The sequence below is a fragment of the Pseudonaja textilis genome, chromosome 1 (genome assembly GCF_049901715.1).
Source record: "Pseudonaja textilis isolate UNSWEBS1 chromosome 1, rPseTex1.2, whole genome shotgun sequence".
Lineage (NCBI taxonomy): Eukaryota > Metazoa > Chordata > Lepidosauria > Squamata > Elapidae > Pseudonaja > Pseudonaja textilis.
Window position 1 is genome coordinate 90568310 of NC_141990.1, and position 6000 is coordinate 90574309.

At 36.5% G+C, this 6000-nt stretch overlaps 1 protein-coding gene across 2 annotated transcripts in view; it reads right to left on the bottom strand.

Moving 5' to 3' along the window:
* Window positions 1–320, bottom strand: part of L3MBTL3 (L3MBTL histone methyl-lysine binding protein 3) — an 80834-nt gene extending 80514 nt beyond the window's left edge. The window contains exon 1 of one of the 2 annotated variants that reach the window (XM_087941260.1): window positions 223–320. The gene's annotated coding sequence lies outside the window, so the exon portion shown is untranslated. The remainder of the gene's footprint in view (window positions 1–222) is intronic. The other variant, XM_026705486.2, reaches the window with a different exon arrangement.
* Window positions 321–6000: the final 5680 nt, after the last annotated feature.

The following is a 6000-nucleotide window of genomic DNA, read 5'->3' on the forward strand; positions in this document are numbered from 1 at the left end:
CCTTCCCTCCCAATTCCTTAAATAATAACACCCCCACCACCACCCGTTTGCCCGTTTCATGAGGGAGGTAGAGGAGGTGCGCTTGCCTTCCTTTATCTCCTCTCTCTCTCTCTCAACTTTCATCCCCAGCGAAGGAACGGAAGCAATTTGAAAGCCATCCTGAGCATTGTGCAATTGCAGTTAATGGGTTAGCAATCGTATCCGAACCAGCCGCTTCCTTACCCCCCCAAATCCTCTCTCTCTCTCTCTCTATTTTTTTTCTCCGTCTCTCGAGTAGTCCTGACAAATATGGTCCAGGGCTGCGGGCGCAAGTGAGCATGCGCCCGTAGAGTCAGGGCTGGGGAAAGGGAAACTGCTGCTGCTGCTGCCGCTGCTGTTACTGCCGCCGCCGCCTGAGTGGCTTTTCTTCCCTTCGCTTTTATGTCTCAGACTCTGGGAAAGGCAGGCAGGCAGGCGATAGCCCGTAATCTTGGGTGTTTTGTCTTTTCTTTCCCCGCACCGCGTCGCCGCTCCGATCCACCAAGATCACCATCTTCAAAGGTGCGTCGGGAACAACGTCGATTAGAATGGAAACCCGCGGAAGAGAAATCGAGGGGGAAACGTCTGAGGGGCAGCCTTGAACTCTCTCCTCGTTTTGAGCGGTGGATTGTATTATTTATTTATTTATTTTGCTGGTGTTGATTGGATACAAACAAACAAGCAAAAAAGAGGAAGAAAAACAAACAGTCCACAAAGTTAGGAAGCAAAAACAAGAAAACAAATCAGAGAGATAAAGAAAGGAGCATGTATTCGTGGAGTCATGCATAAAAGTTCTACCCAATTATTTCCATAAATGGGAGCCATATTTTATTAACACCCTTTATTTATTTCTTGGATTTTTTTTAATCCTATCTTTATTACTTTATAATTAACTCAAAGCCCCAAATGAACATAATACTCCCTATTTTCCCCCAAACAACAACTCAAACACCTAATGATGACATTGACTCTGCAGTCCATTGTGTATTGGGGCCATATATTTATCTTTCCTGGGCTGAAAACTAATTATTTTATAGCTATGAATTCAGCATGGAGAATCCACCTTTTTGTCCAGATGTCAGTTTTTATGCAGTAAGATCTAAATGTATGAAAATGCTAAACCTTGTTGCAAAGGTTATATATGTAATAACTCCCTCCCAAAATGGAACTCTAATAGGACATTGTACCAAGATGTTTTAAAGAAACATCAATTTTACTGCATCTTCAAAGAACAATTTTCATGTGTCTTTTCTACATAAATAGGGCCCAATAAATCCAAAACACAATTTTTGTTAAGTACGACACATTCTAAGATCTACTTCAATTCTTGATATTAAAAATAACCCTTCTCATTGTCTACACAAAATAGAATCTTTAACTCTATTCCATTTTATCATTAAATGTTTTGTATGAAAATGATTGGATGCCAACAGAATTTTATAAAGAGTAATTTGTACAAAATGTTGTGCCATTGGATTTCATCAATTGTGGTAGATTAGATGTTTCTGAGGTTGAAAATGAAATGTGTCCAAACTGGGATAGCAATACCAGGTAGCCCTCAACTTATGATCACAAGCCCAGAATATATGTTGCTAAGTGAGAAATTTGTTAAGTGAGTTTGTCCCATTTTAAGACTTTTCTTGCCACATTTGTAAAGTTGTCAAATTACTAACACGGTTGTTAAGTGAATCTGAGTTCCCATTGATTTTGCTTGTCAGAAGGTCGCAAAAGGGGATCTCATGACCCCAGGGCAATGCAACTATCATAAATATGAACCAGTTGTCAAGTGTCTGAATATAAATCACATGATCATGGGGATGCTGCAATGGTCATAAGTATGAAAAATGGTCATATTTCACTTTTTTCAGTGTAGTTGTAACTTCAAACAGTCACTAAATGAACTGTTGTAAGTGGAGGACTAGGTATAGTAGATATACTGCTACTGTACTGTGCCATACCAGGCAAATAATATTTGTCCTTTATAGTAGAAAAGGATAAAAAAAAATCATCACCTATTTGATCCAAAGTATAAATCCTAGTGTCCAGCTAAATTTTCCATGTAGTAAGTTATTTATTAGATCTGAAATCTGAAGTACTCCGTAGCATCAAAGAAAAAAGGATCAAAACACTGTTTCCTAGAAATAATGGGTAGGGTTTTAATAGCATGATTTATTTCTAGACACAGTAGAATCAGAGTTATTATTAATCTTCTCATCAAAAATTATATTGGTGCTGTCTATCACTACTGTAACTGCTATAAAAAGCATAAACAGAAATGCCAGAATGTGTGTATATGTTGAAAGTATAAAAAGCTATCTATATATAATAAACTGTACTTTTAAATGTTTGTTATTAAGAAATATATTTAACGCATTGCTAAATTATGTGAATGTGTCCACACAAAGCTCATATTTAAATTATTATAAAAATTTTTTAACATATTCATTTTAATACATAATGTCTGGCATTAATAACCTTTGCAAAAAGGCACGTAGGAGTCCTTGACTCACAACCATAATTGAGCCCAAAATTTCCATTGCTAAGCAAGACAGTTATTAAATAAATTTTGCCCCATTTTACCAGCTTTCTTGCCACAGTTGTTAAGTGAATCATTGCAGTTAAGTTAGTAATACAGTTATTAAGTGAATCTGGCTTCCCCATTGACTTTGCTTGTCAGAAGATTGCAAAATGTGATCACGTGACCCCTGGACACTGCAACCTTCATAAATACAAGTCAGTTGCCATATTTTGATCTGAATTTTGATCATAGGGATGCTGCAATGGCTGTAAGTGTGAAAAACAGTCATAAGTCACTTTTTTCAGGGCCATTGTAACTTTGGTCACTAAACAAATAGTTGTAAGTTGAGGACTACCTGTACTTAGTATTATATGTAAAAATGCCTAAAACATACATTGCTTCAAATTCATTCCCAAGACTCCTTTAACTGGGTTCACACAAGATAGGATGGACCGGCCCCAGGAGTGGGGGGGGAGAGTGGATGGTTCTGCGTGAGTGGCGGGGGAAGCACGCACACAAGTGCAGCTCCATTTGCATGAACAGCAAAGGTGCTTTAAAACCTCATGCAAATCCAGCCATTTGGACTATGAAGAAACTTGGTCATTCGTGGTCTGCTAATTCTGGACATGTATCCCAGTGGTGGGATTCAAATATTTTTACTACCGGTTCCCTGGGCGTGGCTTGGTGGGCATGACAGGGGAAGGATACTATAAAATATCCAGTCAGAGTTGATATTTGCCGCTTCTCCAAACTACTCAAAATGTCCACTACCAGTTCTCCAGAACTGGTAAGAACCTGCTGAATACCACCTCTGGATGTATCCCAGTCCTTCTCAGTTCTTCCTGGAAGGAAAGGAATAGACCTAAGCAAGAATTTTGTATGTTATATACGTGTTATATGTTCACAAACATGGAATCCACAAATTACTGTTGAGGAACTTCGCTGAATAACAATAACAAACATATTAAACAGAACACCTAGGAAAGATTGCTTTTTTATATAAAATTATATATAATGGAAATAAAGAGAAGTCATAAATGAGCAATTAATCTAGGATATTAGAATTATGAAATTTTGATTACAACAACTGGAATGTTTTTTTCTGAATCTCACTGGACACTCAGTTACCATTCTCATCTAATTCTGAACATCATAACAAGAATTAGCCCTCTGTCTTTAAAGCCACTGAACTCACCCTCTACATTTGTAATCTCTTGGCTACCGTATGGGATAAAACTATTGTTGGACAACCTGATATCCTGCATGCATGAAACACAGAATAATACTTCTGTAAGAAAGATAACCATCATAATTCTTGTTTTTAAAATAAGCTAGTTCTTGTGTAACATGTAATAAAACACAACAATCGTTCTTGCAAAGATATGGTTATAAGACTAGGCAAAAGGCCAAGTTGAAATATGTTCTATCTTTTTAAATTCAAATCTTGAAAAGCATGTACACACTCCATGGTATCTCAAACTCTGGTTATATGGCAATCTGATGAATTAAGTGCTGATCACATGGAGTCAGAGTGGACTGAACTTGTTGCTTTTGTTGTTTCTTCATAAAGTTGGTTCTCCAGCCAGACTAGATAGATAATTTGCTTCAGGCCTTCTCTGCCAGAGAGTTCAGTACAGACGCAAAACACAACTCTGAGGCTATGAATTGAAGTAAATATGCCAGTCAAAATGGATGTTATTTGAGCAAGATAAATAAAAAAGTAGCTTTTAACAATACCAGGGAATATTTTGCTACAGGATTGCAAAACCAATTTCATCATTTATCTCACACATGTACTTGGATATAAATGAAAGTCCTAAAATGCTGACAATATTGAATCTTGGCCAGGTATTGTCTACCTCTTTATAAATGTTTTAAAGTGGCATGGGAACATGCATACATTTTTAGAAATATACATTCATCATTTATTTTATCTCTCCGCTATAGAAAAATTTGATAAAATGTGAAGAATTTGCAAAGGAAAAGAAGAAGAGCAAGGCTGGCAGTGTCAGTGATGTTGGCCACTCAGCAGCCTGAGTTTCCTGCAGAATGGTAATGCTTGTCAGAGGTCTTTGTCTTTTTAGGCTAGGAAAAGTGCTTTTATATGCTGAATGCTGCAGGTGGACTGGGCTTACACCTTATACTACCTCTTTAACCCTGGTTTACTGAACACATTACAATTATTTTTTGCAAGCAACTAAGGTTGTTTTCCAAAAGGGGGTAAAAAAAAATTCTGAAGATGGCAGTCACAACTATGCCACAATTGTCATGCATGTAAAACATGCAGGCCTTCATACACGTGGCTGTGGCTGCCATTTTGAGGGCTTTTTATTTTCTCCATGGACACTGCTATAAGCTTAATAGTTTATATAAATAAAAAGGCAGGATACATATTTAATATGAATAAATATTTTAAATAAATCATTGGCTTCAGACAAAATACTATTTCATAAATCACGTTTTAATAGCTGTTATGTAATGGCAAGCTTTACTTTGCAAGACAGGACAACCAAATTGCATTATGGCATGATATGAATATACATTCCACAGGCCTTAAAGTTAGCTATATCACATTATATGGAATATTTTTTTTTGTCAAGATACAGAATTTGTAGTAAACTGAATAAAATGACCTTCAGAGTATTTTGTTTCTATACTACTAGATTTAACAAAAATGACTTCTATCAATTTACAACCTAAAACATCAAAGCACAGTTAAAATTATAAAAACCAATAAAAACTAAACAGAAAGTAATAAACCACCAGAATTGCCTTCACATAAATGAGACATATAATACTGTTTTATACTGACAGGTTTGTTTAATCAGTTTAGTGAATAAGTCATAATTGATTGTGTTTACTCATAAAAGCAAGCCATAATGAGATAGTGCTTGGTTTGACTTGGGATGTTATATGAACGCTAACCATGTTTTTTTTAAAAAAAACAACAACGATCAAATAAATCTTGACTTAAAAATAATATGTGAGCACAGCTGAAGTTATAAGCCATGGTTTTCTTATCACAAAAGCTAGGATCCAGAGCTGGTATTCAGCAGGTTCTGACCAGTTCTGGAGAACTGGTAGAGGAAATTTTGAGTAGATCGGAGAACCAGCAAATGCCTCCCCTCTCTGGGGATTTTAAAGATTTTAGCCCTGCCTCGCCCACCAAGCCACACTGCTGGGGTCATACAACATACTAAGTCAAAACCAACAAAATCATATTATGACTTATCATATGGGTGAGGGGGCAGTGCGAGTAAGACCATGCATGTTAAAATATCAAGCAAATGATGCCAATTACCAAACTCACATTAATTATACAATAACATAATGGTGTGCAGGACATCCTCATGGCTTGTAAGAGATCCTTATACTTAGCATAGAATGTGAATCCAGTTTCTATTTCAGAAAATGCAGTTTTATGAATACATCTTCATCAAGGTAACAGAATGAAGGCAAATCTA